We start from the raw sequence: 11359 nt of genomic DNA, 5'->3' as shown, positions 1-11359 counted from the left end.
CCTACGACCACAGCAGCAACTCTTGCTCCATTCTCGATGTGTAGGATCGTCTCTCCATCCCTCAACCTCCTGCTCTCCTCAAGATCCTGCATAGAAGTGCACAAATGAGCACTAGAACCAGAGTCAAGCACCCAACTGGATACAGAAGAAATCGTAAGATTAGATTCTAAAATGAGCATACCTCCAGAAGGACCATCCTTCTTGTTCTTCAGGGTGGTCAGGTACTGAGGACAGTTTTGCTTCCAATAGCCGTCTGATTGGCAGTGAAAATATTTTTTCTTTTCAGCAGCCTTCTTCTTCGGTTCTGTCTTCTTCTTCTTCCCATCCACCTTCTGCTTCTTCACAAACTTCTTTTTCTTTCCAAAAGACTTTCTCTTGGAAGAAGTCTGCTCCACAGTAAGAACTGAGCCTTTTGAACCCTTTATAGAAAGCTCAGCCATAACCAGCATGTTCATTAACTCGATCAAGGTACACTGTATCTTATGCATATGAAAGTTCATGATGAACTGACCATATGCATCGGACAAGGACTGAAAGATCACATCAATCTGAAAATCCTTGTCTACGATGATACCGAGCTTCTCAAGCTCCTCAAGACCCTTGATCATTGTCAAACAATGATCTTGGACTGACTGTCCATCATGCATTTTAGCCTTAAAAAGTTTTTGGCAAACTTGATACTTGGCTGCACAACTTTGTTCACCAAACAACTCTTGTAGGTGAGCCAACATTTGATGGGTAGTCATAATATTCTCATGTTGGTGCTGCAAGTCATCAGACATTGCACCCAACATGTAGTACCTTGCTTTGTTATCATCATCCGTCTACTTTTTCAGAGACGCTCTCTGTTCAGCAATCAGACGTGCTGGCATGGCAGGTGGGTCCTAGTCCAAGACATGGATCAATTTTTTGAAATCTAGAATAATTCTGTAGTTCCTTAACCAGTTTTTGAAATTAGGTCCAGTCAATTTGTGGGTGTCTAGTATTTTGGTCAAGGGGTTGGACGCAGACATATTTCCTGTAGAGAGTCAACAGTTTCTAGTTAGATTTTGTAATCAGACTTAACCAATTTATTTAGGGGTTTCATTTTAAACAAATTAGTCTCCTACTATTTTCTCAGATCCCTACACTCCCTAGGTAGAGATGTGAAAATCTCTGTGATTAGTGATTTCTAGTGGGTGGTGCGGTCTCACCGACTTGCTCATCACCTCACCTAACAGTTATTGGTGATAGGTCAATCGATGAGTGGACAACTCTTGTCCAATGATTCTCTAATCATGGTGCACCCAAAACTTGGTCTCTAATTCATGAAGCTCACCGTGTCCGAAATATTGCTCCAATCCTTAGTTAAGTCAAACCCACCATTTGCACGAACTAGATTTTTGATTGGGTCTCTCACCGTATCCAAAATATTGAGCCCAACCCATCCTCTAATTCGTAGCATCCAATGCCTAATGGACATGGTTACGTCTTTCCGATGCAATTGAGCCACTGTATCCAGCTAAGAACAATCAACCCCGGGAAGGGCCCGCACATACACAATGGTGGAAGACCTAGACTTAATATTTTCTTAGAGAGATTTGATTTAGATCTCTTTAAACTTGACTTGACATAGTCATAACAATTATGACTAACCTAGTGACATGGGTTAGCTCGAATTGTTAGCCACCTCTAATCAAAACTGGGTCGACACATATGGCCAGGTAAGTGAGACCAATGGAAGGGATATGCCATTAACTCGATAAGAACGCATTCGAGTCGAGTAGCTCCCAATTAAAAATCAGTCGGTCGCATCTATCCAACTTACCTTAGACATCAAATTATTGAACCAGAACTAATTGGGTTAGCCTACAATCCAGGCTCTAACCACTGAGCCAAATTAGGTTTTAACTTGATCGAGTCACATCTAAATATGATTCAACCTTGACCCAGACTTAATCCTATTAGGCTGGTCAATTATTAACTTTCATGATCCCACCTAACCAACTGTTGATTCGGTTTAATCAACCGCTAGACCTAATTGAGCTACCGAAGTCCGAATTTAATTTTATGAAAATGACTTAGATTTGAAATTCTCAATTTTAGACTTAATTTAATTTCATAAGCTTAATTCATTAATTAAGTCTTGGGTTCATAAACAAAATATGTAAAATAAATCCTAGGGTTTCAGGATCTAGAGTTTTGCAGAAAAATAAGTTTTGATTTTTGATTAAGGATGAACGCACAGCACCCCTACACATCATAAGAACACCCCATTGTATTGGAGGAGAGGGCCTTTAAATCTTACTTTGTTCTTATGATCGGATGGCCATGAGAAACACCTTAATCAAAAATATAAATTTAACTACAAAACTAGTTAGATCTAAATTTACATATCACATATATAATTTAAGATCTAACTAATACATGCTTTGCATACATCTCATGTATAAAAAATTGATCTAATTAATATGCTTTCAGATTTAATACACTACATGTAACATCTGAAAAATAAAATTTAAATTGAGCTATTCAAGATAAAATTTATTCTAGACAGTTACTAGAATAATTCTACAACTAGTCTAGGCATACAACAGATCAATCTTATGTATTATCTAAATTTTTTTTTTTTTGATCTGAATATAATATTTATATCATTAAAAAATAAAAAATAAATTAGATCTAAATTATATTTTAATCTCATTAAAATATAAACTTACAAGACTATTCATAGATCAAAACTATTCCTAGTCTAGTCATGCATCTCATGCATGTTAGATCTTCTCAGATTTAATTTTAAATATTTTAATTTTAGATCCTATAATATCTGATGTGACATCTAAAATCTTTTAGTATCAGATAAATTAAAATTAAAATCAAATCTAAATTAGATCTGAAACTGAGCCATGAACCTGGCTCTGATATCAGTTGAAGGAAAAACCATTTTTTTCCTTGTAGGATCTTCCAGATTTCATCAAATCTGGGATAGAATAATTTTTAATAAAATTTATCCTATATTTATTTTAGATTTAAATCTCTAGATCTAATTTTATTATCTAATATTAATTCTAAAATAAATCTAAAAGCATGAGGAAACATGAAATACCTCAAGGGTAATCTGATTACCCTGTAGATGATCGCAGCAGGCCTGAGGTTCTGATTTAGCCACGCAATCGTCTGACCTCTACCAATATCCACTCAAATAGGACCTAGATCATCTTCTCCTCATTGCTCCAAAAATCAAAAGTAAATCTGATTAGGATGATCTTCAAAAGTCTTCCTGAATTTGGAGCAGCAGCTTGTCGAAGAACTCCTGTAGCCTTCCTGTTCAAGATGTCACCACACCTTGATCTTACATCAGATGGATGCCCAACTCCTTGGGCATGAAGAGGGGAGGGAGGACTTCAGATGGGATATAGAGAAGAGAAAAAGGGGTGGCAGCTTTGATGGGTTTGGTGCAATCACTTAAACCCTAGGCGCAGACAGGGTTTATATAGACCCTGCTGCGCTGCGCAGTGCCACATCATTCGACCAATCAAAAAATTTTATTTAATCCAAAAAAAATTTGATTGATGGAGTGATGTCATCTGATCACATCAGATAAGAACCCCCACCCTCTCTCCTATGTTGGCACTAACATTGGATAAGCACAAGGGAGATGGCACCCAAGAGTTTGTGTTGATCAAGACTCCTCTTGATCTTTATCTACTTGGGGCGCAAGCCTTATCCAATTGTGGCACCCACTTTGGTGCTTACTTTTGGCAGGTGGACACTCCACAAAAAGCCTCCAATAATCTCTTGAGAAGTGGCCTTCAGTTTAAGACCCATATGTCAACATTTGACAGATGTTCTAAAATGAGAATGGCAGGTGTCAGGAATTAGCAGGTGTTGTCTTAAATTCATCTCATGAATTAAGACAAGCCTTTTTTGAGCTAGACAAGCTTTATTTAGATTGAGAGAAAGATTCTCAAGGTTCTCTGGGTGAGTCAAATCATATTTGCCTCAGTCGAGATAGAAAAGATTACACGAGGAGAAAGTTAGGCTCAATCGTGTGCTAGCACGATTTCCTTGAACCTAAATGGATCTAATCCAAATCAATTGGGCTAGCCTAATTGATGATATCCAGATCCTAAACCTTGTTAGTATGACCCAGTTAGGTTCAATTTTATATGGTAATGGACATATCGTGATCTCATCATCGACATCATCAAAACTCCTTTCGATGAACTAGAACTCTTCTGATTCAGACAATTAGAATGATCGATCATCAAGATCATTCTAATTACTCTCAAAATTCACCAGTGACACCTAACAGTATATGGTGGCAACCCATCAGAACTGAAGATGAACCTCTCGGTGCAGCTACCTATGTGATTGAGTTCCTCTATCATGAGTCCCGATTGAATTAGGGTTAAGGTGAACTCGTCAAACTCAACATCAGTCATATGAATCAATCGATCGATCCAAGTTCGATGTGAAACCTTAATAGAAATTTTTTTTTCATTATTTCACTCTGTCATGATCATGGGCTTAAGGACTCGATCTTTCGATCATCATAAGACTACTCCTCTCATCTACCGAGGTTGATAGATCCCATCTTGATGCGATATGGTTTCTACAATGAATATGCTACAGCCAACATACACCTCAGGATTCTGAATGGCTAAGAGATCGAGTTATGGTATAGTCAAACTATAACACACTCAAGGTAAACTATCGATGCACCTCAGGTCAAAGAATTAGACACAACGGCAGCATCGAGCTAGTTGTTAGCCTATTTCGCAAGTGCACGAAATCGCTCAAGTAATATAATGATAAATAAGAGATCGTTGCCACGAGGACTGAGTTTAATTACCAAAAATGAATGCTAATTTTACTAATATCTAAATGATCGAAACTGAATGATAGTGGAAAATAAAATTAACTCTAAAGAACTCAATGAAAGCTGAATTAAAATTTGATTGATAAAGCACTAGGGTATATCTGATTTCACTTGGACCAATTATCAATTTCAGCTATTCCAATTAATAATCCAAATTTAATTATTAATGCAAGGATAAATAATCCTAAATTATTTAATAATCTCTCTCGAGTCTTATTAAATATACTAATTAAAACCTATAATCTATCTTCCAATAGTAAAATAGATTTTAATTAGTTTAATAAGCACAGTGATTATTTTCAAGATCCCACAGGTCAAATCTTCTACTCCCGCTCCAATTATTATTTCGATGATGTTTGTTATTAACTCCAATTTATAATCTTCCTTTCCAGTACCAATTATAAATTTAAATCAATCAAGTATCAAAGATAATAATACTTAAAAGCATTAAGTGCAAATAACAAATAATTGCATTAACAAAAAAAATTAATACAAGATTCTGGAATTAAAATTAAATCCAAGCTACATCAGGTACCCTAGCAAGAAATTTAGCTTTTCATCATATCAAAATCAAACTCAAGTTTACTTGAATAAAACTCCAAAATCATCCTAACAATGAGTTCTAGAAAATAAATTCAAAGTAAACAAGAGAAAGAATTAAAAACTCTGAAAGAATTGCAGAGCCGAATGAATCCTCTCTTCAAATCTTCCAGATACTCCAAACTCTCCTTGCTTGATTTCTAGCTTTCAAAGATGATTCTCCTCTCTCTTTTGCTAGTATTTTTTGATTCTTAAATAGGGCTAGGGCTAGGGTTAAGGTGGTATTTTTTCCATGATTTTATTCTATATATCATTCTTTCTATTTGGTATAGAATCTCTCCTCCTTTGGATAGGCTTTAAGCAACCACCAGCCATCTACTCCTTATGCTGCCCAAATTTTTTGATTTTATTATGATTTCTATAGTAAAAGAAGAAAAAGAGGTATGGTTAATTAGAGAAGAAGAATTTCTTCCTTCCTGGGTCCACAAAATCTGCAAAACAAAGTAAGATTTCGGCTGCTCAAATCAAGTTTTTCAAGAATTGGTTCCAATTCTTTCTAAGTTTGCTCCTCATGCAGAATTAGTTTGGACTCTGATTTTCTTTCATTTAATTCTTTCCAAGATAGCTCTTTGCCACCCAAAATTGGTTGCCATATCAGATCTTTGTGCCAAGAAACACTAAGAAGAATCTGGGTGTATCGGGTGTTTCTTGTTGTGTCCAACATTGTTACCAACTTCAACCTACTGTAGCCATCTCATCTGAAATCTAAATTCAATTTTGTAAATTATGTTCCTTTCTTGCTTCTCTCAAAATTTTGTAGGATCTAATCTTGCTCAATTTGGAGTCCTGTAGCTTGCCTTTTAGGTATCCTCACACCAAAATATCTAGAATTTAGATTGGTTGACAAGATGGGAGAGATTAACTGCTTGATTTATTTTTTGCACCTCTAGTTTCTTTTCTGGCTGATGATGCCAAAAAAGATAAGGTGTGGGGTCCATTGATATCTTGATTTGATTATTCTGCTTTGAGGTAGACTCTGATTTTGATGCAAGACCTGATGACTCTAGATGACAAATCTTGCTGAATCGGACTCAACCAATTTCACTTAATTTAACCTTTAAAATATGGTTAAGCCCAATTAGGTGTGACCTGGCTCAATTACCTGCAATTGACATAAAACATATCAGGTTCTTATATTTATTTAGTTAATTATTATATCAATTTCATCAAAATTATTAAAAACTAATAATAATAATTACTATAAAAATGTAATACATCAAATACCCCCAAACCTAAGTTTTTGGTTATCTCCAAGCAAAAGAAAAGTCCAAATCAAAAATGGAGAATCTCAAAAAATTAATGCTAAAAACTTTATTTAACATTAATATACTCAAAATCCATCTAGACACAAAGGAGTAATATCCAAATGCCATGGTTTAACCACCTCAATCCAAAATCGAAAGGCAAACCCACAAGCTAACTATTCCAAACTCATTCATACTCAAATAAAATTATGCACAATCAATAGCTTCCTTGCTTCCTTTAGGTTTTAATAAAATAATTCAGTTCAAACATCCAATCCTGAATGCAAAATCCTATCAGCCCATCTCCAATAGTGCAAACAACGTACTCAAGAGATCAATAGGACTTTTTCGGGTTAAAAAATGGAAAGCAAGCAACAAGAATGATGGTTATGGTCATGTTGGTGCAAAAATCCATCTGCGTCAGAGAAACTGGAGTCGAGGGAGTCGCGGTCGCCGTCGGGACCTGCAAAGGAAGTCTAAACCGGAGGTGGGGTTGCTCCGGCAAGACCCTCCGACACTCAAGTCAGTTCTCTGCCTCAACAAGAATGGAGCACTCGAATGGAAATTTTAACAGAGTTTCTAGGTAAAAATGAGAGCTTAGAGAATAACGTATCTGGGGTCCCCCTTTTATAGGCAGAGGGAGCAATGGATTGATAGCGATCATTTGTAATCGCCTCATCGTGGGCCGCACGGGGCCAGGAGGAACTTATCATGAGGAGTAATGGGGTGGAGTCATGGCTGTCACCATGGCTCGCCATGTGGAATCAGTTGCGGGGAGTGGAGTGGCGTTCGTTGTCGCGACTTGCCAGGGAGTAGTGGAGCCGCACAGCACCCACCGTAGGGAGTGGAGCAGAGTCGTGGCCGTTACTGCGGCCTGCCAGAGAGTGATGGAGCTGCTCGGAGTCTGTCGCAGGGAGCAGAGCAGAGTCGTGGTCGTTACTGCGGCCTGCCAGGGGCCCAGGCCTGTCGGTCGAAGTTCGGTTGGGGTCCGATCTCCGTAGGAGCCCGGACGGGAATCATTTGTCGAAGAGTCTCAGCCAAGGCCACTCGCAGTAGAGACTTGAAGTAGTTCATTTGCAGCGGTAACTCAGAGTGGGTCGCTTGCAATAGGAGCTTGAAGTTGGCTCCCGTAGGAGTCCGGGCGAGGTCTACCTGTGATTGAAGTCGTGGGTGAAGTCCGGCTTTCGTAGGAGTCCGGACGAAGTCTGCCTTCAGTCGGAGTCGGGGATGAGGTTCGGCTCCCGTAGGAGTCCGGGTTGAGTCTACCTGCAGTTGGAGTTAGGGGCGAAGTCCGACTCCCGTAGGAGTCCGGACGAAGTCTACCTGCAATTGGAGTCGTGGGCAGAGTCTGGCTCCCGTAGGAGTCCGGACGAAGTCTGCCTGCAGCTGGAGTCGTGGGCATAGCCCGACTCTCGTAGGAGTCCGGGTGAAGTCTGCCTGCAATCGAAGTCATGGGTGGAGCCCGGCTCCCGTAGGAGTCCGGATGAAGTCTGCCTGCAGCTGAAGTCGTGGGCGGAGCCCGGCTCCCGTAGGAGTTCGGGTGAAGTCTGCCTGCAGCCGAAGTCGTGGGTGGAGCCCGGCTCCCGTAGGAGTCCGGATGAGGTCTACCTACCGCCGAAGTCATGGGCGGAGCCTGGCTCCCGTAGGAGTCCGGGCGAAGTCTGCCTACAGCCGAAGTCGTGGGCGGAGCCCGGCTCCCGTAGGAGTCCGGGTGAAGTCTACCTGCAGCGAAGTCGTGGGCGGAGCCCAGCCCCCGTAGGAGTCCGGGCAGAGTTTTCCTGCAACCAGAGTTGGGGATGAGGTCCGACTCCCGTAGGAGTCCGGGCGAAGTCTACCTGCAATTAAAGTCAGGAGCGAAGTCCGGCTCCCTTAGGAGTCTGGACGAAGCTTACCAGCAGTCGAGGTCAAGAACGGAGCCCGGCTCCCGTAGGAGTCCGGGTGAAGCCTTCCAGCAGTTGAGGTCGAGGATGGAGCCCGATTCCTGTAGGAGTCCGGGCGAAGCCTTCCAGCAGTTAAGGTCGTGGGCGGAGTCCGGCTCCCGTAGGAGTCCGAGTGAAGTCTGCCTGCAGCCGAAGTCGTGGGCAGAGCCTGGCTCCCATAGGAGTCCGGGCAGAGTCTTCCTGCAACCAGAGTTGGGGATGAGGTCCGGCTCCCGTAGGAGTCTGGGCGAAGTCTACCTGCAATTAAAGTCAGGGGCGAAGTCTGGCTCCCTTAGGAGTCCAGACGAAGCTTACCAACAGTCGAGGTCGAGAACGGAGCCCGGCTCCATAGGAGTCTGAGCGAAGCCTTCCAACAGTTGAGGTCGAGGATGGAGCCCGACTCCCGTAGGAGTCCGGGCAAAGCCTTCTAGCAGTTGAGGTCGTGGGCGGAGCCTGGGTCCCGTAGGAGTCCGGACGAAGTCTGGTAGTTGTAGGAATCTGCCGTTGGTGAAGTTCAGCCATTGACGAAGTCCGGGGTAGTTCGGATTGGAGTTGAACCTGGCTGGAAGAAGTCTAGAAGGGATTCAGAGAACAGCTGATAGTCGTAGAAGGTCGGCTGGCAGTGGAGCTCAGTGAGCACTTGGGGCAGCTTAATAGATGACTGGGGGAACTCATGTTGAAGGAGTTTGGGTGGTGCAGTGGGAGTTCGTCCGTCGGGGGAATTCAGTCAGCACTGTGGAAATCCGACTGTTGGAGAGGTCCGGAGAGATACCATCCGCAGCTGAAAGCCGGAGGAGTCTTGGGAGGGTCAATCCTGTTAAGAACTTCGGCTGAGGGTATTTTATACCTAACACCAGTCCCCCTACTTTCGAGTTCGAATTTTGAATGAAGGAAGTATAGAGAGATTTTCACAGCTGAAGTTGCTCCCTTGATGTCCACACGCAATCATCCTCAGATATTTTGGCATTCAATGCGCGTGTGCTGGAGTCTTTTTCCGATTAAGGCGATCCAAAGAGTCCTTTCGGAACTCCCACCAGGGCATAATCCTAAGCGTCACGCCATAATGGTCCGCGAGCGGTCAGCCCTATGCCGCGGTGAGTGGGACACGTGGCGGGCACTGGTTGACCTAGAGATATCTACCACCATAACTGCGCCAGGCCCTGTTGCTTATTTAAGCCCCCACCTTTTCTCCAGGGGCTTCACTTCGCCTGAGGGTCGACACTTTTCTTCCGCCTGAGAGTTTAGCCACTCAGCCACTCCATCGGTGCCCTTTTTGACTCCGAGCACCCTTCGCACCAATCTTTGCCATCCCCATCGGCTCCCCACCATTTTCAGTCCCCCGAGCCTCTTCGAGGGGTTCTATCGTCGGGGCCCCACCCCGAAGGCCAACCTCGAGAGGATGCCACAGACCGAGAGGAGTGTGAGGAGGAAAACAGCGGTCCGCGAGTTCTCCGGCTGTCAAACTGTCACTGAGGGTTCCCGTCGCCTTGAAGGGGGCTCGAGGGAGAATTCTTTCAACAACAGGGGTTTAATAACGGGGACAATCGATGAGGGCGTTCTGCCCGAGAATTTTGGAGTAGCTGAACGGGGCGACATCGATCAAGGGAGCAGAGTTGTCATCACAAGCCGTGGTGGGATTCTTGATGTCGTCGGGGCTGAGGGATCAGAAGCGGTCAGCGCCGACGGTGGGGCAGTAGAACTTGTTGCGGGGACGGTGGAAGTAGTGCATGCCGACCTTGCCGGAGTACCTAGGACGGTGGCCGTCGTGGAGCACACGGTGGTGGCGCATGCCTCCAGGGTACCTTCGGTTCTTCTTGATGCAGGTCTCGTCGCTGCTGCCGCTGCCTTCGCTGCCCCCTGAATTCTATCCCATCCTTTTCCCCCTAGGGTTGGGGTTTCGACGATGGAGCGGAACAAGGCGGGGGGCGAGAGCCGAGAGGTTTATCACACGTACTGAAAAATACTGCTGAGAAGGATAGAATCGGGAAGAGAAGTCGACAGCTCGAAGTGGTCTCCTGTGTACTCCTTTCGAGTCTTGTAGTAACGTCTTCTTTTTCTGGCCCTCTGGGTCTTGTAACGTACATCTTGTTAATCGAAAAATAAGAAGGAGATTTTGTCACTTCGTTCGTATTTTGCATCGAATTGCTGCCTGCCGAACTTCTTTTCTTTACCATTGTTATTGTTGTATTCCCTTCTCTCTCTTTCTCTCTTTTTTCTTTTCTTTTTTTTTTTTTTTGACGTCGTCCGGAGGTTACTGGTTGTTGCCACATCGGCTCACCTTTCCAGTTATCCTTCTTCTTCAGCCTTAATGGCTGTATATTTAATAAATAATATGAGAAGGAAATTTTTTACTACCTCTTTTACTCATGTGTTGAATTGTCGCTTGCCGAGCTTCTTTCGGCCTTTGCATCGTTCGGAGGTACCCGATTGCCATCGCATCGACCCATCCTTTCATCCATGATTGCAGATTTGCCTGGGGCCGCTCGGGTTCGGTGCCCCCCATCAAGGCTCGAGCTCGGAGGTCTGAGCTTCTCGTCAACCTGAGGAAGTCATCTTATCTCAGACTTGCATTGAGAGAAAGCTAGGGTTCTTGACAAGAACCCCAATCCCTGCTAAGATGAGGTTCTCTGCATCTTTGATGCTGTTTGTTTTCCATTCGTCACTGATGTAGTCCATCGCTTTCCTTTTTAACTCCTCTCTCCTTTCCCCTTTTTCTTTTTCGAGTGAGATTTTTC

The sequence above is a fragment of the Elaeis guineensis genome, chromosome 11 (genome assembly GCF_000442705.2).
Source record: "Elaeis guineensis isolate ETL-2024a chromosome 11, EG11, whole genome shotgun sequence".
Lineage (NCBI taxonomy): Eukaryota > Viridiplantae > Streptophyta > Magnoliopsida > Arecales > Arecaceae > Elaeis > Elaeis guineensis.
The sequence above is the reverse complement of the archived record's forward strand: the minus strand, read 5'-3'. Positions refer to the sequence as shown.